Genomic DNA, 26,083 nt, shown 5'->3' on the forward strand with positions numbered 1-26,083 from the left:
AACTTGTTGCGAGCAAATCGGTTGAGGATAAGTGCCCGAAAAATGAGTGACATTTTTTACGCGATTTTTTCGTATGAATTTGTATTTTGGCCATAACTTCTGATCCCATAGTTCGATCTGGCCAATTTCAAATAGGAAACAATGGGACAGGATTCTGCGTCGAATGCAACTTGTTGCGAGCAAATCGGTTGAGGATAAGTGCCCGAAAAATGAGTGACATTTTTTGAGTAGTTTTGCGCACACACACACACACATACACACACACATACACACACACACACACACAGACATCACCTCGATTCGTCGAACTGAGTCGATTGGTATATAACACTATGGGTCTCCGGGCCTTCTATAAAAAGTTTGTTTTTGGAGCGATCATATAGCCTTTACCGTATACTTAGTATACGAGAAAGGCAAAAATGGTATAATTTTCGATCCCATAGTCCGATATGGCCAATTTTCAATAGGAAACAACGGGACAGGATTCTACGTCGAATGCAACTTGTTGTGAGCGAATCGATTGAGGATAAGTGCCCGGAAAATGAGTGACATTTTTTACGCGATTTTTTCGTATGAATTTGTATTTTGGCCATAACTTTCGATCTCATAGTTCGACCTGGCCAATTTCAAATAGGAAACAATGGGACAGGATTCTGCGTCGAACGCAATTTGTTGCGAGCACATCGATTGAGAATAAGTTCCCGAAAAATGAGTGACATTTTTTACGCGATTTTTTCGTATGAATTTGTATTTTGGCCATAACTTCTGATCCCATAGTCCGATCTGACCAATTTCAAATAGGAAACAATGGGACAGGATTCTGCGTCGAATGCAACTTATTGCAAGCAAATCGGTTTAGGATAAATGCCCGAAAAATGAGTGACATTTTTTACGCGATTTTTTCGTATGAATTTGTATTTTGGCCATAACTTCTGATCCCATAGTTCGATCTGGCCAAATTCAAATAGGAAACAATGGGACAGGATTCTGCATCGAATGCAACTTGTTGCGAGCAAATCGGTTGAGGATAAGTGCCCGTAAAATGAGTGACATTTTTTACGCGATTTTTTCGTATGAATTTGTATTTTGGCCATAACTTCTGATCCCATAGTCCGATCTGACCAATTTCAAATAGGAAACAATGGGACAGGATTCTGCGTCGAATGCAACTTATTGCAAGCAAATCGGTTGAGGATAAATGCCCGAAAAATGAGTGACATTTTTTACGCGATTTTTTCGTATGAATTTGTATTTTGGCCATAACTTCTGATCCCATAGTTCGATCTGGCCAATTTCAAATAGGAAACAATGGGACAGGATTCTGCGTCGAATGCAACTTGTTGCGAGCAAATCGGTTGAGGATAAGTGCCCGAAAAATGAGTGACATTTTTTGAGTAGTTTTGCGCACACACACACACATACACACACACATACACACACACACACACACAGACATCACCTCGATTCGTCGAACTGAGTCGATTGGTATATAACACTATGGGTCTCCGGGCCTTCTATAAAAAGTTTGTTTTTGGAGCGATCATATAGCCTTTACCGTATACTTAGTATACGAGAAAGGCAAAAATGGTATAATTTTCGATCCCATCGTCCGATATGGCCAATTTTCAATAGGAAACAACGAGACAGGATCCTACGTCCAATGCAACTTGTTGCGAGCAAATCAGTTAAGGATATGTGCCCGAAAAATGAGTGACATTTTTTACGTGATTTTTTCGTATGAATTTGTATTTTGGCCATAACTTCTGATCCCATAGTCCGATCTGACCAATTTCAAATAGGAAACAATGGGACAGGATTCTGCGTCGAATGCAACTTGTTATGAGCAAATCGGTTGAGGATAAGTGCCCGAAAAATGAGTGACATTTTTACGCGATTTTTTCGTATGAATTTGTATTTTGGCCATAACTTTTGATCCCATAGTCCGATCTGGCCAATTTCAAATAGGAAACAATGGGACAGGATTCTGCGTCGAATGCAATTTGTTGCGAGCAAATCGGTTGAAGATAAGTACCCGAAAAATGAGTGACATTTTTTTACGCGATTTTTTCGTATGAATTTGTATTTTGGCCATAACTTCTGATCCCATAGTCCGATCTGGCCAATTTCAAATAGGAAACAATGGGACAGGATTCTGCGTCGAATGCAACTTGTTATGAGCAAATCGGTTGAGGATAAGTGCCCGAAAAATGAGTGACATTTTTTACGCGATTTTTTCGTATGAATTTGTATTTTGGCCATAACTTTTGATCCCATAGTCCGATCTGGCCAATTTCACATAGGGAACAATGGGACAGGATTCTGCGTCGAATGCAACTTGTTGCGAGCAAATCGGTTGAGGATAAGTGCCCGAAAAATGAGTGACATTTTTACGCGATTTTTTTCGTATGGATTTGTATTTTGGCCATAACTTTTGATCCCATAGTCCGATCTGGCCAATTTCAAATAGGAAACAAATGGGACAGGATTCTGCGTCGAATGCAATTTGTTGCGAGCAAATCGGTTGAGGGTAAGTGCCCGAAAAATGAGTGACATTTTTTGAGTAGTTTTGCGCACACACACACACACACACACACACACACACATACACACACACACACACACACACACACACACACACACACACAGACATCACCTCAATTCGTCGAACTGAGTCGATTGGTATATAACACTATGGGTCTCCGGGCCTTCTATAAAAAGTTTGTTTTTGGAGCGATCATATAGCCTTTACCGTATACTTAGTATACGAGAAAGGCAAAATGGTATAATTTTCGATCCCATAGTCCGATATGGCCAATTTTCAATAGGAAACAAAAGGACAGGATTCTGCGTCGAATGCAACTTGTTGCGAGCAAATCAGTTAACGATATGTGCCCGAAAATGAGTGACATTTTTACGCGATTTTTTCGTATGAATTTGTATTTTGGCCATAACTTCTGATCCCATAGTCCGATCTGACCAATTTCAAATAGGAAACAATGGGACAGGATTCTGCGTCGAATGCAACTTGTTACGAGCAAATCGGTTGAGGATAAGTGCCCGAAAAATGAGTGACATTTTTACGCGATTTTTTCGTATGAATTTGTATTTTGGCCATAACTTCTGATCCCATAGTTCGATCTGGCCAATTTCAAATAGGAAACAATGAGACAGGATTCTGCGTCGAATGCAATTTGTTGCGAGCAAATCGGTTGAAGATAAGTACCCGAAAAATGAGTGACATTCTTTACGCGATTTTTTTCGTATGAACTTGTATTTTGGCCATAACTTCTGATCCCATAGTTCGATCTGGCCAATTTCAAATAGGAAACAATGGGACAGGATTCTGCGTCGAATGCAACTTGTTATGATCAAATCGGTTGAGGATAAGTGCCCGAAAATGAGTGACATTTTTACGCGATTTTTCGTATGAATTTGTATTTTGGCCATAACTTTTGATCCCTTAGTCCGATTTGGCCAATTTCAAATAGGAAACAATGGGACAGGATTCTGCGTCGAATGCAACTTGTTGCGAGCAAATCAGTTGAGGATAAGTGCCCGAAAAATGAGTGACATTTTTACGCGATTTTTCGTATGGATTTGTATTTTGGCCATAACTTTTGATCCCATAGTCCGATCTGGCCAATTTCAAATAGGAAACAATGGGACAGGATTCTGCGTCGAATGCAATTTGTTGCGAGCAAATCGGTTGAGGGTAAGTGCCCGAAAAATGAGTGACATTTTTTGAGTAGTTTTGCGCACACACACACACACATACACACACATACACACACACACACACACACACACACACACACACACACACACAGACATCACCTCAATTCGTCGAACTGAGTCGATTGGTATATAACACTATGGGTCTCCGGGCCTTCTATAAAAAGTTTGTTTTTTGAGCGATCATATAGCCTTTACCGTATACTTAGTATACGAGAAAGGCAAAAAATATATATAAATTTTCAATATTGGGGTTTGTGATTTTTTCCCTGACCTCAATCAAAATTCCCTGACTTTCCCTGACTTTCCAGGTCCAAAATGGAATTCCCTGACTTTCCCTGACTTTCCAGGTTTTTCCAGGTAGTCGACACCCTGAGTAATAAGGTAAATGGGAAACGTTCAAACTCACTTTAACTTGATTGAAATATCTACTTCGTTGTGTGACGTTAGAGTTTAGCACTTGATTACTGAAAAAAATAACGAATCATTATTTATCATTCGGTGGTTGTTTGTGTTGCTGTAATTTCGTTAATATTCGGTAGAATAATGTGCAAATATTTTTGTTTGACATGTTCATGTTATGGACACCGCCTGTTCTCGGCTGCTTCAGATGAGTTTCCAAGCAAACGTCTTTCAAGAAAGGAATTTTTGAATCCTAGTTGCAGCATTTGTACTTTTTTTTGGAATGCCTAGGTAGTAGTGTTCCTCACAAACTTCCTCATGATTTCAACAACAGACTTGTGAAATGTGGAAGGAGAAAGATCGTGCACTGGACCGTCAATGCTTACTTATTTTTGTCTATACGCACGGGGATCTTAAATCATTTCTCGTTTGATTAAAACTCAATTTATATACTACTACCAACTTCGTAGAATTTCCAGAAGTTCCGTAAAAATTTTTGAAGAAGTTTTGTTGAACTTTTCGAGGAAATTTAGAAAAAAATTACATGGGATTTCCGAAGATTTTTTCAAGTTAATTGCGAATAAGTTCCGTAGAATTTCCAGAGAAAAATGTAAAGATCTTTCGAGGAAATTTTGATGAATATATAATTGACCTGTGCGCTGCCGTTGCCATCGATGCCGTCAAAAATGAGTGGGCACGTGGAAATTCTTCACGCCACCGGAGTTTTTCCACGCCGACGGCTATTGGCGGACTAGCAATAGTTTATTGGGTTTCGTACATTTAGTTGAGAAAACATTTTTACTGGTAAGTTAATGTTACTTTTTCTACTTGCAGAAGTTATTGGATGGCTACTCATAACTGTAACTAGCATTGTGGTGATTTTGATATGAATGTGTATTGAAATAGTATTTAATATCAGAGTATGTTATGGGTCAAGTATTGCGCATATTATTTTTTGGTATTATTCCTTTGGTATTTTACCTCTTATGCGGGGCTAGTTCATAATAGAGTATTGTATCCATAACAAACGGATTTCCGGATAAACTGATACGGTTGATCAAGGCGACGATGGATCGGGTGATGTGCGTAGTTCGAGTTTCAGGGGCATTCTCGAGTCCCTTCGAAACGCGTAGAGGGTTACGGCAAGGTCTTTCGTGTCTGCTATTCAACATCGCTTTGGAGGGAGTAATACGAAGGGCAGGGATTGACACGAGTGGTACGATTTTCACGAAGTCCGTCCAGTTATTTGGTTTCGCCGACGACATTGATATCATGGCACGTAACTTTGAGAGGATGGAGGAAGCCTACATCAGACTGAAAAGCGAAGATTAACGGTTTGGACTAGTCATCAAAACGTCGAAGACGAAGTACATGATAGGGAGAGGCTCAAGAGAGGTCAATGTAAGCCACCACGAGTTTCTATCGGTGGTGACGAAATCGAGGTGGTCGAAGAATTGTGTACTTGGGCTCACTGGTGACCGCCGATAACGATACCAGCAGAGAAATTCGAAGACGCATAGTGGCTGGAAATTGTAAGTACTTTGGACTCCGCAAGATGCTCCGATCGAATAGAGTTCGCCGCCGTACCAAACTGACTATCTACAAAACGCTTATTAGACCGATAGTTCTCTACGGACACGAGACCTGGACGATGCTCGTGGAGGACCTACGCGCACTGGGAGTTTTCGAAAGGAAAGTGTTGCGTACCATCTATGGTGGGGTGCAGATGGCTGACGGTACGTGGAGGAGGCGAATGAACCACGAGTTGCATCAGCTGTTGGGAGAATCATCCATCGTTCATACCGCGAAAATCCGAAGACTGCGGTGGGCCGGGCACGTAGCCAGAATGTTGGACAGTAATCCGGTGAAAATGGTTCTCGACAGCGATCCGACGGGAACAAGAAAGCGAGGTGCACAGCGGGCAAGATGGATCGATCAGGTGGAAGACGATGTGCAGCCGTGGACCGAGCAGAATGGAGAAGACTTTTATATATTGCACAGGCCACTCCGGCCTTAGTCTGGTAATAAACAAATAAATAAATATCTTGTGTGGCAAGTACAATGGATACACTATGTCCATTGTCCAGGGTGTCAAACAAGTTTCCAACATCCTAAAACAGACCGAGAATCGAGCTCGCCATCTTCGGATTGGCAATCCTACGCCTTTTCTTGCATGGCTACTGATAAATCCCACAAAAATTCAATCGGAAACTCCATCTGGAGGATTATACCGGAGCAGTTAGTGGAAGATTTTTATGGAGCAAACCATAAGAAATTCCTGAGGGAATTTCGAAGTAAATTTCCGAAGCAATTTTACGAGAAATAAGGGGATTTATAGAAGTATTCTTGAAGTAACTACCGCGGAAACTCCTGGAGCAACTAGACCCGAGCAGCACTAGTCAGACTAAAATGGTTGCACTAACTTGATTGTGGCTAAATCTGGTCACATATCAGTTGCATTAACCTTTTCGCAACATGTGTGCTGCTCGGGGAGGAAGAGAAGACAGAAGGAGAATTTCAAGTATACACACTTAAACAGATACTCGAAATTCTGTCTTTTATTTTACTGAAAAGAACTGGAAAATTACGGATGATTTGGAAATTTTTCGCTAGCTTACTGGAAGCTAAGTAAAATCACTGAATTTCGGTGATTTCTTTAAAATACTTTACTGTGCAAATTATTACCTGTTAAAATATAAAAGAGTTGTATCACCTATTTCGGTACTAGATTACTTTCGAGTCTTCGAAACGATACGACATCAGGGTTCATTTAATTCGAAATTTTTCGAAACGAAACGAAATTTAATTTTTTTTCGCGGAATTTTTATTAAATAAGTTTTATATTATGTACGGAATTTCGTTAAAAACATAATTTCACCTGAATTTTCTTTAATTTTTTGTGATTTTTTTAATTTTTTCAAAGGGTTAACTCATAGCTTCATTGACGCTACAGGTCGTAATCGAGCAAAAACCAACAGTGTAAAAAAAGAACTGGGTGTAATCTACTCTGGATAAAAAAAGTTATTCACTTTTTTTTTTCCAAGTTCGTTTATTTGGTAGGCTCAGGCGTGTATAACACTTTACGGAGCCATGGTTCTTTATGATATATACAATCAATATCATTTTATTATACAGTTAATAAGAGAGGGGAAGGAGCCAGCGTACTCGTGGTGACTCGAGGTTAGTTTACAATGTTTAAGGATGGACGGGGCTTAGGATTTGGGATAAGGAAATTTCAGCTTATCATCCGGGCATTTGGCGTCAGTGACGATGTGGCGTGTCGTCATGCTCGAGGAATGGTTCGACTGGGAGCATCTTCCGGATGGCAAGAGCTATGGAGCTCTACGGAACAAAAAGGCAGAGACTAAACAAAAAAAAAACTTTGAAGAAAGAAGAAAAAAAAAACAAAATATTAAATTTTGATGTCAGAAGCACAAAGAAAACTATAAATGGCCTGCATATAGACAACATCACGATCTCCCAAAACACCTCGAACTTCCCTGAAGGGTTGTTTACCTCGGGCCACAAGGGTATCCAATAATTGCTCTCTGGAGGCGTCATTTTCCGAGCAGGACCAAACTACGTGATCGATGTCATCATAACCGGCTCCGCACCTACATAAGTTGCTTTCGACAAGGTTTATTCTGTACAGATGTGCGTTTAGTGAATAGTGATTGGACATAAGTCTCGACATCACGCGAATGAAGCCTCGACTTAAGTCCTCACCTCTGAACCACGCTCGCCCAGAAACTTTTGGAACTATGGAAAATAGCCACCGTCCAAGTTCATTGTGTGTCCAATTCCTTTGCCAACTTTGAAGAGTACTCTGACGGACTAATGGGAAAAACTCGTTGCTCGAGAATTGTCTATCATAAACCTCACCTTCCTGTGCGCCCACCTTTGCCAGCGAGTCTGCCTTCTCATTGCCGTAGATTGAGCAGTGAGATGGGACCCAAACAAAGGTAATCTTGAATGATCTTTCGACCAAAACACGCATCTGCTCTCTTATGTTTGTAGGAAAGTAAGATGAGTGCTTAACAGGTTTCATCGACCGGAGTGCCTCGATAGAACTAAGACTATCCGAGAAGATGAAATAATGGTCTACGGGCTGATTGGAAATTATCCCCAAAGCGAAGTTAATTGCTGCCAGCTCAGCAACATAAACCGAACATGGTTCCTGAAGTTTTTGGAAGGTGGTTGAAGTTACATTGAAAACACCGAAGCCAGTGGATCCGTTGATGCGAGAACCATCAGTGAAGTATCTGTTGTTGCAATTGACATGTTCATATTTTTCAGAAAAAAGTGAGGGAATAGATATTTGTCGAAGATGATCTGGTATTCCTTGAATAGCATGTTTCATGGACAGATCGTATACAATTGAAGAACTGTCGTTGATGAAGTGAACTCGAGGGGGATTATAACACGGAAGACAAAGATCTGACGATATGTAGTTGAGATAAACTCTCAGGAATCTTGAACGACAAGTTAGTTCAAGCATATTATCGAAGTTATCTAGAACAAGTGTGTTACTTGTTCCACATTTGATGAGTATTCTAAGTGAGAGCTCCCAGTAACGGTGTTTTAAAGGAGTGACTCCAGCAAGCACCTCCAGGCTCATGTTATGCGTTGAATGCATGCAGCCAAGGGCAATACGCAATCAACGATACTGAATTCGTTCCAATTTGATCAGGTGGCAATCAGCTGCTGAGAGGAAGCAGAAAGAGCCATACTCTAAAACAGAGAGAATAGTCGTTCTATAGAGTTTGATGAGGTCTTCCGGGTGAGCACCCCACCATGTTCCGGAGATAGAACGTAGAAAATGGATCCTTTTCCGGCATTTTTGTATCAAATACTCAATGTGGAGTTTCCAGGTGCATTTGGAATCAAACACGACCCCAAGGTATTTAGAAGATAAAGATTGGTTGATGTCATCATTCAACAGCTTTAGTTTCAGTTGAGCATGATACCGCTTCTTAGTAAACACAACCAACTGAGTTTTTTGCGGTGAAAACTCGATCCCTAAATGTCTGGCCCAAACAGTCAGATTATCTAAGGTACTTTGCAATGGTCCTTGCAAGACAGCTGCACATGGACCTCTTAGAGAGACCACGGCATCATCTGCAAGTTGTCTGAGCGTGCATTGTCCTTCCAAACAATTGTCAATATCTTTAACATAGAAATTATAAAGCAAGGGACTTAAACACGAACCTTGGGGAAGGCCCATGTAGCTATTTCTGGAAGTTGTCAGAGTGCCGAGTGTGAAGTTCATTTGTTTTTCTGACAACAAATTGTACAAGTAATTATTCAAAATAACGGGTAATCCACTACTGTGCAGATTGCCTGACAGTACTTCTATGGAAACTGAATCAAAAGCGCCCTTAATGTCCAAGAATACTGAAGCCAATTGCTCCTTGTGCGCAAAGGCCAGTTGTATATCTGAAGAAAGCAACGCTAGACAATCGTTTGTTCCTTTCCCTTTTCTAAATCCAAACTGAGTATTTGAAAGCAATGCATTTTCTTCGACCCAATGGTCGACTCTTGAAAGGATCATTTTCTCCAATAATTTTCTCATGCATGATAGCATGGCAATCGGTCGGTATGAATTGTGATTAGACGCTGGTTTCCCAGGCTTTTGAATAGCTATTACTTTGACCTGTCGCCATTCAGGTGGCACAATGTTGTACTCCATGAAGCAGTTGTACAGGTCAAGTAATCGTCTTTTTGCGATATCTGGGAGGTTTTTAAGAAGATTGAATTTGATGTTATCGCATCCCGGAGCAGAGTTATTCGATGAAAGAAGAGGCATAGAAAGTTCCAGCATTGAGAATGGTCCACCCAAAGAACCGGGATCAGTGACTGATTCTCGAAATAGCGGTTCTGCTGGTACGGAATCTGGACAGACCTTTTTTGCGAAGTTAAATATCCATCGATTGGAGTATTCTTCACTCTCGTTGGTGGAAATGCGGTTCCGCATGTTGCGGGCCGTTTTCCAAAGTGTTGTCATTGAGGTTTCTCGTGATAGTCCCTCAACAAAACGTCGCCAGTAGCTACGTTTTTTAGCCTTAAGAAGATTTTTGAGCTTTCTTTCAAGCCTCAAATACTCTTCGAAAAGCTCAGACCTTCCGTGTTTACGGAAGGCCTTGAAGGAATCAGATTTCTCAGAATACAACTTAGTACATTCATCATCCCATCCAGGAGTGGCTGGTCTTCTTATGACAGATGTACTTGGAACGCGTCGTTTCTGAGCTTCTAGTGCGCTTTTTTGAATCAACTCAGTAAGGAATCGATATTCATCCAAAGGTGAAAGAGTATCAGTTGATTAAATACCAATTTTTACAGCCGATGCAAATTTTGGCCAGTCAATGTTTTTCGTGAGGTCGAAAGGAACATTAACTGGCTCAGATTGTTGATAGCTACTTTTAATTGTAGTAACTATCGGCATATGATCATTTGGTCCTATTCGAGTTACTTCACCAGTGTTCAAAATATTCAAATTGAAATCGTCACACAAATCATAGAAAATAGGCGCTCTATAATCGTCATACGTTTCGCCCCATCCAATACCATGTGCGTTCATATCACCCAATATCAATACTGGAGATGATAGGAGGAGACTGCGCTCCAAAAATGTCGACGATTAATATAGGCATTTGGAGGAATGTACACTGAAGCTATGCAAAGATCTTTATTCTTCACATTTACTTGGCATGCGACGATTTCTAAGCCGGGAACAGTCGGAATGGGAATTCTGTAGAAGGAGTAGCATTTTTTGATCCCCAAAAGAACGCCACCATAATGATCATCCCGATCTTGGCGAATAATATTAAAATCGTGGAAGTTGATTTCATCTTCAGAATAAAGCCATGTTTCACAGAGTGCAAATATATCGCAATCGGAATTGCGAATCAAGAACTTGAACACGTCTAATTTATTTTTCAGACTATGACAGTTCCACTGCAGTACAGTGATTGTATCTTCGGTATTGGCCGTATTATCCATCGAAAGATACAATTTCTGCAAGAAGGGGCCATGAAACAGTCAATTGCTTCAGATAACTTTCAACTGTTGGAATAAAGAGGTCAATGATTGGCCTCAATGAATTCGGAATATTGAACAAGTTCGAAAAACGGTTTACAAGGTCCTTAAAGGAGATCAATCCTCGCTTGGACGGAATACTTTTTCTAAAAGTGCGAATTTGTTTTTTTCTTTCGTTGATTCTCCTAGCCGGATGTTTCTTCGAAACATCGGATTTAGGCAATGGCGGGAATGTCTTACTGCAACTAGGATCAAAAGAAGCAGTAGGGACAGTTTGTTTCGGGATTTTAAATAAACCCCCATTACCTTCAGATTTTGGCAAGCTTTTATGGATGACTTTTGTTCTCTTACGGCGCGATCCAGGAAGACGGTTGCTTCCTCTTTTCGGGCACGTGTACCTCCGCAGAATCATCCATGTCGGCTGCGTCAGAGTCCAATTCGTCAATTGATATGGAATCATAATAATCACTTACACGAACGGTGGCTGAAATAGCTGTGGCGGATGTGTCTTGCGACCTAACCATTTCCGCATACGACTGCTTGGAGCGCTGTACCAACGAGCGCTTCACTTTTGGGTGCGCTTTTGTACACCGGGCATTCTTGCAAACCATGGGGAGGGTTCAAACCACAATAAGCACATTTTGTTGCTTGTTGCTGGCAGAACTCCTCCCGATGTCTTTCTGAGCATTTGCCACAACGTGGTTTGTTGTCACAAAACTCGGCAGTGTGACCAAGTTGTTTGCAGTTGGTACAATTAAATACCCTTGGCACAAAAAGACGCACCGGAAACAACATATTTTCTATATCTACATACTTTGGAAGCATCGAGCCAGCGAATGTCACCCGAAGCGAGCCTGATTTGGAATAAACCTTTCTGCCATCTACCGTGGCTGCTGAATGCAATTCCTTGCAGTCCAGAATATCCACGGTAGATTGCAGGGCGTTCTTTAGGCGACCTTTCCCTGCAAGCACATCCTTGCAAGTCAAGCTCGCTGCGTTGATTACGCCCTCTATCTCGACCTCCCGCGAGGGCACATAAACTAAATATTCAACATTGTACGCCCTGTCACCAGCAATTTCATTCGCCACCTGGTATGTATGTGCGGTGATGCGTAGTTTGTTCCTGTTGATCTGGCTAAAATCAAGCTTCGGAAAACGACGCGTCAAATATCGTTTTATGCCCAGAAAATCTAGGCTCTTTACTTTCTGCCGAAAGTAAACAACCCAAGGCCCAGGCGAAGCCGCATGGTACAATCGTGTGCGCCCTGCATCTTTTGGAGGCCCATTGCCTTCCACAGTCTCTGTCTCCATTCTCACCCCACAAGGTGGAAGGATGATTTTGCTTATGTTAACTTAAGACTAATAGCTAATCAGAAAAAAAAACTTTAAAAAAACTAATTTTATTTATTCTATCAGTCCCACTCCGAATCAAGCAGATGGGAGAACAATAAAAACGTTTCTACTTATCTGTCCCTGCTGCTGTAGGTAGCAGCAGTAACAATAGCCTGCTTCACTGGCGTCGCCAGAAGCAGCTACTTCACTCGCCGACAGCGATCGCCTTGGATCCGTAGGTAGGAATAGCACCACACAATACAACTCGCACTACCGAACACAATCCGCGATGAGACACAGCACACGTCTGGCTCGTTCGAACTATCGGCACGGAATGAAGTTATTCACTTGCTTCGAAGTTTCCAATTCATGACCAATAATGATGTGCTTACAGTCAATTCATCCCTTAGAGCCTTCTCAACTCTAAAGCGGTGCTTACCCATGTTCTTAAACCTGGTTTGAGGCCGAAGTGGAGGTGAATGAATCGGTTATTAATAAGAGGCGCTGAAAAATGACTTCAAAAGAGCCCTTGGAATCCACGACACGACTTTGCATATTTGACAAAGTTATACTGATTCATAGCTGGTTACGTTAAAACAAATAGGATAGAATAGTTAAAGACATTTTTTGTTTTCTGTTAGATATTTCTAACAAAGCACTGAAGACGTTTTATAGAAAAAAAAAACTAAATACGTATTTGTCCACTCAGAACGGGGTTATGTAGTAGGCATCTCAAATAGCTATGCGAGCAAAAGCGTAGAATTGCCAATCCAGAGATGGCGAGCTCGATTCTCGGTCTGGTCAAAAGATGTTTTTGGGGTGGAAAACTTTTTGACACCCCGGGCATAGGATATCCATTTTTTTGCCCTACAATGACTGAATAAGGGCTAAAAAAAAACTAAATTTAAAAACAGGACAAGTTTCAGTTGGAATATAAAAACAATAAAGAAGAAGAAGTAAGCGTTAATAGAAAAAAAGTCTTAATCATTTATTTGTTTATTTGTTTATATGATACTTCAACAGGCTGTATTGGCCCCAATGATGCTTACTTATAATTAATTACAAAATGCGAAATTACTCTCTATGGTCAAGTATCATTATCAACTATTCCTAAAAAGAACTGAACCTTTCGCGAATTAGTTGACGGGACAAGTTAAAATCAAAACGAGATGCAACTCTGTTGAATAGTCTTTGAAGACCGCCGATAGCACCGAACATACCGTAGTTCGTTCGATGCATAGCCCTGAACATCGAACTATTCCTAAGGGATCGGGGTTGCACGTGGTAGTTAATTTGTTCCAGAAGAGAAGGGCAGTCGAGTCGTCCTTGTATTAGATCTGCTATCAGTAATACCCTCGTTGTGCTTCGGCGGACGGAAAGGGGTTCCAGATCAATCAAACGGCAACGGCTTTCATAGCTTGGAAGACGGAAGGGGGAAGATCCTTAACTTGATTGACTCGTTCAAGTTCTGTGTCATACAAGATATACTTGTGAATTATTGTTTCCCTTTTCCGCGAGAAAGAGATTACCGAACATTTAGATGGGTTAACATCCATTCGGTTCAGCACGGACCAACTTGCAAAGGCATCCAGTTGGCGTTGGAGAGAGTGACAGTCTTCAATGGAACAAATTCGGAGATACAGTTTGAGGTCGTCTGCATAGCAGAGCCGTGGTCCTTTCATTGTTAGAATGGCGTCGTTGAAATAGATCAGAAATATCAGTGGTCCCAGGTGACTACCCTGAGGAATGCCTGAGGTAGCGGCAAAATGGTTCGACTGATGATCTCCGATAACCACGGTAAGGCTGCAACCGGTTAAAATACGACTGGAACCATCGCAAGAGAGAACCATTGATTCCGAGGCGATCCAGTTTAGCAATAGCTATGCGGTGATTCAATTTGTCAAAGGCTGCTGTTAGGTCGGTATAAATAACGTCCGTTTGACTGCGATCCACCATGCTGCTATTGATGTAGTAGGTAAGGCACAAAAGATTTGTAGCCGTGGAACGTCCGGGCATAAATCCATGTTGGTTGTCAATAATGTATGATTTACAATGGGCGAGTAGAGCTTCCATGATGACTAGCTCGAACAACTTGGCAACAGCAGATGATACCACGGTAATTTGCAACGTCCCGTCTGTTACCTTTCTTATGAGCAGGGAACATGTGCGCTATCTTCCAATAAGAAGGAAAAATTCCTGACGTAATCGAAAGTTGGAAAACATGGACTAACGGAGTAATAATGCCATCGATGTGCGTTTTCAGAAATACGGAAGGAATTCCATCTGGTCCGGGGTTGTAGGATGCTTTCAGTTTCAATGCAGCTTCGCGAACTATTTCAACATTGATATCAACCATGCTCATAGCATGGCCGGAGATAGGAACGGAGCTCATAGCATTTCGTATTTGGTCTTCTGATAATCTTTCATTGCTGAAAACACTGGCGAATTTTTCTGCAAACAGTCTACTGATGTCCTGAGAAATAGACGCAAAAATTCCGTTAAGCGTCATTCGCGAAGGAAGGCCAGATTCATTACGTTGCTCTTTTAAGTACTTCCAGAACTTTTTAGGGTGTGTTTTCAGCTTCCTCTGCAGTCTACGCTGATAATGCGAGAAGCAACTTTTGGCAGTCCGTTTGTATTCGTGATTGATTTATGCATAGTACCGTTTCAGTGACAATGTACGGTACTTTGAGAACTTCCTTAACGCTGCTCTTTTATACGACTTCAGTCGTCGCAGACCACTTGTTTGCCAAGGTGCGTGGGGAGGGTTATGCTTCACTATTTTGGGAACATGTCTGTCAACGATATATGACAGTACATGAGAGAACGTTTCAGCTGCTCGGTCGACGTCGTCATTGGCCAGAATATTACCCCAGTCTAAACTAGATATGAGATTTGAAATACTGCGATGATCAGCTTTTCTGAAGTCATAGAAGAATACAGCGGAGGAGGTATCGACATAGTTTTCTAACTTTCGGTGTAGAGAAACCAGCAGAGGAGGGTGGTGGTTAACTAGTTTTACCAGTGGTGGTGGAGCCTCGCATATGAACGGTGCATCTTGGATGCTTACAAAACACAGATCTAAGCTACGTCCATTCTGGTTAGTTACGTGATTTATTTGCGAGAGCGTGACGGAGCTGTAATTGTCTAGAAGGTACGAGGTGTTCTGATAAATGGCAGAGTGACACACATCCGGAAAGAGAAATCCATTGGAAGAATTCACCCAAGAAATTCCTGGGAGGTTGAAATCGCCGATCACAATCATTTCATCGGAGGCTTCCGCTTTTTCCAGAATAGTGGAAATAGATTGACAATGAGTTTCAATAATCCTACGTTCGCGAATTTTGTCGGGTGGAATATACAGCGCGCAGAGGAACAATGTATGATCTACGAATTCGATTGAAGCCCACAACTGTTCCAAGCAGTTGTTGCAAGTTCCCGGTAGCGCATAGAGCAATCTACCTTTAACGATTGAGGAATACTTAGGCAAACACAAATCAAAAAGCACCCAGACACAAATCTTACATTTTAAATACGTTTATTGTTCATCCGAACTTGGTTCTCTTCTTAGCTCTTGGCTAATAATCCTACGCTGTTTTCTAATGGCTATTTTTCATACTAAAACTAGTTTTACTCACGGACGGGCCCGTCTTACTGTATTAAGAATACGCTGCTTCGCGATCTATGCCGCCGCCGTACGCCACATTCTTCCTGCATGCTGGCTCTGAATCCGCTTCGCGCCCACACACTACCACGCCAGCCTTGCCAGCTTCTAGTCTCCGAGCTTTGCCTCCGACTCCCGCGTCGATCGTACTGGCCACCTAGCAGACCACGCTTCACTCCCTCGCTGAGTTCGCAGGTATACTAAGCATCAATGCTTTCTACGCACACTGTCTTTCGGCGTCAACGGTCAACGCGAGCCCTGGCGTGACTTCCTGGCTTGAACCGCAATCCACCTTCCTCCTAATCCCCAACGAGCGGACGATCACCACCTGCCAAACAAAAGGACCAAATCTACGGAATAAGATCCGCCGAAAAGACCCTGTAAAATGGTCATAAGTATAACGTCGTCACGATAAATCTTCGGCAACTCACCCTGTGAAGGGGCCTTTTTTTCGACGAAGAGATGGTTTCCTTTGTTGGCGTGTCAAAACAACAGAGGGGCTGAAAGTGACGTCACGATATTAATTTTCTTTACTGTCCCACTTCAGTTCGTCTCAACTCACCGTTTAGGAACCACTGGCACGTGCTCGAATGGTGCGATTGTTCCTTTCTTCTTCCTCGAGGCGTCGTGTCGTCGTGTGAACTGTATGGAGATCGAAACACACCTTAGCCCTTTGTTGATTTTTAGGTTAGCATTTCACGTGGCTATTCACTCACCTCACTGGTCTTTTTTGTCGTCCCGGGCAACTAAATTGCTGCTGAAAACCTCCGCCTTGATCTCCGGCGCACGGAGCGGAAACGACAATCCTGGGGTGGCATTGTGCATCTCGATTCGAACGTAATTCAATCGAGTCGAACATGTTTGGCATTACGGGTTTCGATTCGATCTCGAAAACGACTCAGCGTTCGAGTATGATCGAGGAGGTACAAGAATAACGAGATGTTTTGGCATTATGGATGCTCGATAGCACACTGAAAAACGACTCAAGTCGAATGAAAACACTCGTCACCTTTTTAGCTTTCGAATGTTGTTCGAGAGTCATTTCTTTCTGAAAGTTTTTAATTATAATTTGTTATTATTTGTTATAAATGTTTTATTATTGTTTCTTGAGGAAAACAATGTCATAAGTATACCTACTTTTACAGTTCCCTGACAATATGCAATCTCTAATTATCCCGAAATCCGCGTAAAAACGACTTCAACTAAAATCGGTTTTTCGAAGTTTTCACGTATTTCTTGACGATTTCGATAAACCGCGTGAAAAATCCATGAGGAAAATCTGCGTAAAAACGTGTTTATTCCAAAATCTACGTAAAAATAAATGAGCTAAATAAAAAAAACGCGCATGAGATGACTCAAGTCCATTTAATTAAAACACATGGAAACATCAAAGTAATTTATTATCGAATCCTTCTTTAGCTTTAAATTATTTAGCGCAAAATTGGATCTGTGGCATAAATTCGAATAAACATAAAACTTATAATTTGTGTCGTAACAATATCTCAATTTACAAAACATGTCGTATCGGCATAATGTTTTAATCGGTTGCAACTGCTCAATAAATTATATTGCTTTTTAAAGTCATCGAGCACAATTTGCTTGTTTATAAATTAACTGTCAATTCATGCCATGAGGGATGCCTTTCCAACAGGCAACATACTACACGCAGATGAAATTACTCTTATTCTCTCTGTTTACTCACATTCGCCATGCGCTGAAGGTTGTCTCTCCTGCAGGCGGCATACTAAACACGGAGACAGCTATCTCTTATTCTCTCTGTTTACATTCCGTTTGACAGAACATACTCGATTGAACTAGTACAACACCATTCGAAATCTTGTACTGCGACTGAATGAAGTCGAACGAAATACATAATGCCGCAATTTTTTCGAAACGAATCGAAAAACTTACGAATCGAGTGATTCGATTCGAGATGCGCAATGTCACCCCTGACTTGGCGTTAAATACTGCAGAAATATTATGGCTGTGTTAGATGCTTTAAGGATCGAGGTTATGCTTCACGCTCCTCGTGTTGCACAAACTCACCTCTCTAACGGCTTCTATTAGACCCAGTGCCGTGTTTAATCACCGCACAGCGGGTTTGGATGCGCTTAAACACCGGTTTTCAAACTGCGAACCGACTAAATGGATTCGCGACCGAGCTACTGCAAACCGCTCAAAGGTCAGTCGCTACCGCGTGTTTTAACTTTTGCCGTACTGATCACTACTTAAGCTCACGGAACGCGACGACGGTAGATCGCGCACGACTTGTTCCTCTGGAGAATGTGAACTATCTGACGATTCTCTATCTTTTGCCCGACGCGCGTTGGTTGGAGATCAGTGCTGCGTTCAGAGCAGTCTAACAAACGAGAGAGTTGTGGCCATCCTTTTCTCCCGCGTGATTTTCTGACATTCAGCAGTGTCGTGTGTAGATTTTCTTCTGTTTTTTATTCCTTCTCTCTCCTCTCGCAGTGGGTTGTGATTGTCGCCTACTGGATAGATGTGAGTGTTGTTTTTTCGTTGTGCGACGCGACGTTTATTTGGCTGCCCGGAGTCCTCTCCCGATGCGCCTTTGTGTGCGTGTGTCTGCTAACGGGCTTTAGCATGCCGTCCGATAACTGGTTTTCAACTGCATATGCTTGTATCGTTGCAGAGCGTTGCATTGGTAGAGTGAAGTGCAGGAGCAGGGGTGTTTCACTTGCGGCGTACGGAACAGGGCCTATTTTCCTACTAGTTTATAATTTACAGCGTTGTCAGTATAATTATTTGATCTAATCTAACAATTGTGTCTCAAACAAATTAAATCGTAACACAGTTCCATTCCTGATTCTCGATTGAGTTGGAGTGAAGTTTTTCATTAACAGTAACTAATACGCCGCCGCCTGTAGCTTTTTGTCTATTATCCGCAGACCGGTCACATCGCAAAACCTCATAATCGTTGCCAAATATCTGGCTGGAGAGCGTGCGTGAGTCCAACCATGTTTCAGTGAGAATGATGATGTCGTAAGAAAGGTCAAAATTGCTAACATAAAGTTTTGAAGATAGTTTTATGATTTAGTTCAGCGGCGCAGCCAAAATTTTTGATAATATAAAGTATGGTTTAAGTTTAAATTTGTTTCGAAATTCCGCGGAATTCCGTTAAATTTTGTGAGAAGCTGGTTTTTTGTAGCGAAATTTTTGTATTTTTTTATGAAACGAAACGAAATGAATAAATCAGATTTCGCCATGCTCAAATTCCGCGAAATTCCGCGGAATTTCGTTTCGAACCATCTGAAACGAAATTTTTCGAAATACCGCATATGCTTATTATTTACGCCAATGGATTTAAAATATAGAACCTGAAAATTCTAAAAAACTTCCCGTTAAAATTGCATACACATATCTCCGTGAAAATTTAAAAATTTCAAGTAGAAAATCTGAAGAATTTTAGTGGAAGTTCCGTGGAAACTCCGAAGAATTTTCCAAACAATTTTTTAAGAAATCCTTGAACATATTGAAGATTTGTCTATGAAATTTCGAAGAATTTTCCTTGGAAATTTTTAACAATTTCCGGTTGAAATCCACATTATGAACAATTTCTTGCGGAAACTCCGAAGGATTTTCCTTAGAATTTCCGTATAACTTTTCTTAAACATTCCGTAGAATTTCTCGCGGACTTCCAGTGGAAATTCTAAACAATTTTCCATAGAAATTTTGGAACAATTACCTGACGTGGAAATTCTGAAGAATTTCCCATGGAGGTTCGAACAAATGTTCCGCGAAAATTTTAAATGATTTTACTTTAAAATTCCTAACAATTTCATTTGGAAGTTCAAAACAATTTTCCATCGGAATCCCAGACGGAGTTTGATATTTGAATTTTATGGATATTTGAATCAAGAATATGTGCTCAACTAGTAGTAAGTATTAGTATTTAGGTATCTATTTTTTAGACTGGTACTTTCGATAAAACCCAGAATAAAAATCCTACGCAAAAAATATCACTTTTCATTACTCGCTGATTTGCCACAAGTATGTATGCCGAAGTGTGCAAACCAAAAACTGCTCCTCATCTCTCAAGCTCCGGGTTGCTCCCACCCAAAACATCAAATAGTACCTACCTACTGTAAGATATATGAAAGCGCAACAACTTCATACAGATCTAGAGATATGTAACCCTTCTATCAACACATCCCCTTTGACCAGCAATCGTCAATCGTGCGTAGATGGAATAAGCCTCAAAACGGATGGTTTGCATTGTTCGGATCAAAAACCATACCGGAGTAATTTGTGATTTGGGCGTACATGATTTTGTGACCAAACAGTTTCAAGTGTGTCATTTCATGTACCAGGTGTTAAAAAACTTGTTATGTTCTTCTCTATCAGTGTCCAAGTACGTCGTCTGAATTCCATGAAATTGTAAATCCGGCTGTTTGTACACAAAATCATGCACGCCCAGATCGTAACGTAATCCAGCATTCCATCCACAAACATCCGGCTTCAAAGCACATGCACATCTTCATTAATCACACACTTAATCTCTATAACTCCAAACTGATGCTTCCTGATGGGACGCATATCTTCCATGGAAGTTGAGTCACACAAAATAGACATGCGATGCCAGCGGAGCAGGCAGAATCTAGGCCACTCATTCTTCAGGAGCTGGTTTCCCATGGTGAGCTCTATGGTTCGCCAGTCAAATGGTCTTCTCCGGCAGCCTAGCCGAAAGGGTTGGTCGTGGGAGGTGCGAGGGAAGAGTTTGTCTACAAAGGCTCAAACCAGTCGAAGGAAATCCGTCTCATCGTCGTACTTGTATCCATTTGTCATCCTACAAAAAGAGGGTACCCCGTCAGTAGGAGAAGACTCGTACCGTCATCAACCCCGGCAACCGGTGGAAAACACAACCACTCGATGGGGGAGGGATATGAAAGGGGGCCGAAGCTTGTTTACGGTGAGAGATGTGTTTGCTTTTAGGATCAGAGCCAAACGAATCCACCCATGCAACACCGAGAGCCAGCGAACAGCACCCGAAAATCATAAATCAACATCATTCCGGATTTTCCAGCGTTCCACTGTCGCACATTAACACTTCATTTTAAAATTCATATTTCTACTTGCATCACATGCCCGTCCTAATGCTGCTACGCCGACCTCTGCAACAATACAAAAAGTAGATACCTTCTACGGGGTTCTTCTCGCTTGAGTACGGTCACGGTCGGTAGGTAGAAGCAACGTTGTCGGTCGGATCAACAAACAAACATTTTAAATAGAGAAATGTATACGAATGTGGGATGGAGAGGGTTTTGCAAATTCGTCCCTTGGGATTCTGTCGCGGGTGGGTTGGAAGCCCAGGGTGGAGAACGGTGGGGTTGGGGTTCGCTCTCCGGTCGGAATGAGTAACGGAAGAGTGCTTCATTTCCTGGAGTGTTGCAGTTTATAACCTGATCCTGAGCAAGCACGGCCATCGGGGTGATGACGTTTGCCGTCATTGTCATCACCGTTACAAGCGTCGTTCTTGTCAGATTATGGAATGACCGTATTAAATACGAACTGTATTTACGGACGTTAATACTTTCTGTGCTTGACGATGGATGTTTGCTTTATCATTTATGTACTTGATTTGTAAATAGTACTTTCACAAGCCTTTCTTCCAAATAACAACAGTGAGCTTTGTTGACTTTTATTTACTGTTGATTTCACTTGACACGACATGTATCGTAACAATCCTGTATTTTAGTTAAGCTTACCAGAATCCCGGGCGGGAAGATCCTATGGTCAACATTTTGTCTTCTGTCCAGAGCATACATTGGTTAGCAAATTCCAAAAGTCCCTTAATTGTCGAACACTCTATATCGGCTGGTTTACCATCAATGGATGTTAAAAGGACGATCTTTTTCAGCTCCATATTAGTTGAGCAAAAAAATACAAAGAATTATGAATGCTTTGAATTATGAAAGCTAAACGGATCGATTTAAGCTGCATGAAGCAATAAGCCTACATAGAAAATATAGTTATAGGTTAGATTCTAAGATGAACTCCTACTTTAGTGAACTCCTACTTTAGTGCAAAATTGTGTTGCTAGCAGTATAAAATAGGTATGTTATTGATTTTATAATAGATGATTTCCTCGCCATTACTTAGAAGGTGCTGCAAATAATCAGTATTTCTTACACACACATTCCGCAACATTAAAATCGCTTACAGCAAGTTTTGTATAGACTGACAAGTAAGACACAGTTCAACCCATATCTGCTCCATGCCGTAGGCCTTATGCTAGTTTTTCCATTACGTAATATCAGAAAGCCATCATAAATTACCCAGCCACAAATTACTCGGGTGCCAAGTTAACATGCAAGACGGCGAATTTTGCAGTGCGCAAATTTGTTATCTTGAAAGTTTTACAACCCAGCGAGACACAGAGAAGACACTGAGGGTGTAATTTTGTGGGCGTGTTTCGCAGCACAAAGGACATTCATCGTGGCGCGTGACACGCGCCTAGATATTCGAAAAATATGGCCTAGGGGCCGTACACATATAACGTAAGCACTTATAGGGGGGGGGGTCGGTCAATATCTTACGCTCCATATAAATAAAAATTCATTTGTATGAAAAAAATCTTACATGGGGGGAGGGGGGGGTCGAAAAACCCAGAAAAATTGCTTACGTAATAAGTGTACGACCCCCTAATAGTTGATAAAGAGAAACTGACTGGTATGATAAATTCAAGTTTAATGAGCCATAGTTCTAAAATTGAGCTAGTGAAAAACTCAAAATCATTATACCAAATTTTTGAAAATACATTTAAAACAAAGGCGTTTGCTACACCTCCGTTAAGGCAGACTGAAATTTGGAACTAAATTTAGTTTCTTTCACCAGATTGAAAGCGATCGTAGTTCACTACTATTGAAAACATAAGTATTTTTTACATTTGATAAATATGACGTTGTTAAATATTTGTTTATATATGAACCGGTGCCAGCGAAAGTGGTACATGTTACATTGAGTAAATTTTACAGGAGACGCATTTTTCCAAAAACTTCAAAAATAAAATTCGAATTAGCTATTTTCTGCAATTTAACTGTACTAACGTGTTATGACTGGTGTGCCTAAAGGTAGTAATGAGAAATATGCGAAGTTTCTTGACAAATTTCAAGTTTGTTTGAACAAAATGCACATGTACCACTATTAATGGGAACAAAATGCAACAGAAACCGAAAATCGTTGCCAATAAAAGTGGTACATGTACATTTATAAAATTATTTTAAAAAGCAGTAAACCATTTTGAAATTTAAAATAGTTTTAAAATCTGTTGCGGGAACATCTTTGTTGTTAAATTTTCTTTTCAATAAGCTGATTTTAGTGGGTAGAACTGTACATGTACCACTTTTCCTGTCAACGAAATTGCCATTGTGATATATACCAGAAATTAAAAAGTGCATATCTCCAGATTTAGTTGTCAAAAATCACTTTTTCGTCATTCCCTTACCAGATCTTTGCTAATAGAAGCCGTTGGTGTAAAAAACACAAAATCGACAAAAATGGTTTATGTACCACTTTCGCTGGCACCGGTTCATATATATATATATATATATATATATATATATATCAATTTTAAACTTACTTACATGTCATTGCAGAAGGAAAAGTTTGATGTTTTATGTTTGCTTACTTCGGCAGACAATTTTAGAATACTGACACTGCTATGCTAGAGAAAAGGAGATGCAATGTAATGCAGAGCGTAGCGTAGACTTCCAGCACCCTTGGCGAAACTTTTATTGAGCACCCTTCTTTTCTTCTTCTTCTTCTTATTGGCATTACATCCCCATTCTGTGACAGAGTCGCCTCGCAGCTTAGTGTTCACTAAGCACTTCCACAGTTATTAACTGCGAGGTTTGTAAGCCAGGTTACCATTTTTGTATTCGTACACAGTAAAAAATAAAAAGTAATATCACATCAGATTTGATGCACATCATCGCCGTCGTAAATATGATGTTTTATTACATCTGATTGACGTAACAAAAAGTTGACGTACTTGATATTTCTTTTCAAATTAAAGCAGTGTAATTAATTTTGAACGTAATATTTACGATGTAACTGAAAAAACAACGTAGAATGAATCCCGCTTTTGACAGCGGGGTTAGGGGTATTCGGATTTTTTTCTTTCATGCTCGAAAATACATTTTAAGATGTAACAATTTCAAATTTTATTATTTATTCAAAACGCATTTTACTGTACACCCAATATTTTTTTTACACGGTTGGTATTCTTTAATTTCCCGGTTAACCTAATTTACCACAGCATTTTTAATACCACCTGAATTTTCTTTGATTTTTCGTGAATTTTTTCATGGGGTTAACTCATAGCTTCATCAACGCTAAAGGTCGTAATCAGCTAAAACCCACCCGTGTAAAAAAAGAACCGGGTGTATCCGCAAATACTTGAATTTTTATTATAAATTTTCGATCATTTCATTTTTCATCAAATCTATTTCTTAATTTTTTTATTTTTCATTTCTTTTTTTATTTTTAATTTTTTATTTTCAAGTTCTAATTTTTGATTTTTAATTTTTGATTTTTAATTTTTAATTTTTAATTTTTAATTTAAAATTTTTAATTTTTAATTTTTAATTTTTAATTTTCAATTTTCAATTTTTAATTTTTATTTTTTATTTTTATTTTTTATTTTCAATTTTTTAATAAATATTTTATTTATTTTTACAGGTATATATATTTTATTCAATTTATTTAATTCAATATATATTTTCTTATTATCTATGCATTATTATATTTATCGGCCGTGGCAGCGTTCCTCCTGGAATTCTTCCGGTAGTTCCTCCTGGAATTCCTCCGGAAGTTCCTCCTGGAATTCCTCCGGAAGTTCGTCCTGGAATTCCTCCGGAAGTTCCCCCAGGAATTCCTCCGGAAGTTCCTCCAGGAATTCCTCCGGAAGTTCCTCCAGGAATTCCTCCGGAAGTTCCTCCAGGAATTCCTCCGGAAGTTCCTCCTGGAATTCCTCCGGAAGTTCCTCCTGGAATTCCTCCGGAAGTTCCTCCTGGAATTCCTCCGGAAGTTCCTCCTGGAATTCCTCCGGAAGTTCCTTCTGGAATTCCTCCGGAAGCTCTTTCAGGAATTTCTCTGGAAGTTCCTCCAGGTATTTCTCAGGAAGTTTCTTCTGGAATTCCTCCATTAGGTTCTCCAGGAATTTCTCTGGAAGTTCCTCCAAAAATATCTCAGGAAGTTTCTTCTGGAATTCCTCCATAAGGTTCTCCAGGAATTCATCTGGGAGTTCCTCCACAAATTCCTACGAAAGTTCCTTCAGGAATTTCTCTAGAAGTTCCTTCAGGCATTTCTCCGCAAGTTTCTCCAAATATTCACCAGCAAGTTCCTCCAGGAATTTCTTCAAAAGTTCCTACAGGAATTTCTACGGAAGATTCTCTCAAGAATTTCTCCAGAAGTTTGTTCATGAATTCCTCCGGAAGTATGATCAGGAATTCCTCTGGAAGTTCGTCCAAGAATTTTCCGGCATTTCCTCCAGTAATTCTTCGGAAGATCGTCCAGCAATTCTTTGGGAAGTTTCTTCTGGAAGTTTAACCATGAATTCCTCCAGGAATTCCTCCGGAACTTTCTTCAGGAATTCATCCGGATGTTCCTCCAGGCAGTCTTTCGTAAGTTCTTCAAAGAAATCCTCCTAAAATTATTATAATTTTTTCTTGAACTCAAAAATTGCATTAAGATGTACTTTGGGAATTTGTTTTAAAATTCACAAGAAATTGTTCAAAAAATTCCATTGTATTTTTTTTTCAGAAATTCACCTATAATGTTTACGTCCAGAATTTACACCAGTAGTATTGAAGTTATTTTGGCAGATTTTTGGCTTTGCAGTCTTGAAGGGAATTGATAATTATGTTTTTAATTTTTTACCGACGTTTTGGTCTATTA

General features: G+C 40.4%; 1 protein-coding gene and 1 long non-coding RNA gene across 3 annotated transcripts in view; both read right to left on the minus strand.

The window, feature by feature from the left end:
- Positions 1-26,083, minus strand: part of LOC134212290 (neural cell adhesion molecule 1-like) — a 1,103,894-nt gene that overhangs the window by 396,125 nt on the left and 681,686 nt on the right. The window lies entirely within an intron of this gene.
- Positions 16,040-16,978, minus strand: LOC134216406 (uncharacterized). Of its 2 annotated transcripts, XR_009980653.1 has the most exons (4): positions 16,882-16,974; positions 16,728-16,807; positions 16,597-16,665; positions 16,040-16,543 (listed from the first exon to the last, which is right to left on the minus strand). It is a non-coding gene; the product is annotated as an uncharacterized LOC134216406 (long non-coding RNA). The 2 variants fall into 2 exon arrangements; XR_009980652.1 differs by having other exon boundaries at positions 16,728-16,978.

This window comes from Armigeres subalbatus, chromosome 2, assembly GCF_024139115.2.
Source record: "Armigeres subalbatus isolate Guangzhou_Male chromosome 2, GZ_Asu_2, whole genome shotgun sequence".
NCBI lineage: Eukaryota > Metazoa > Arthropoda > Insecta > Diptera > Culicidae > Armigeres > Armigeres subalbatus.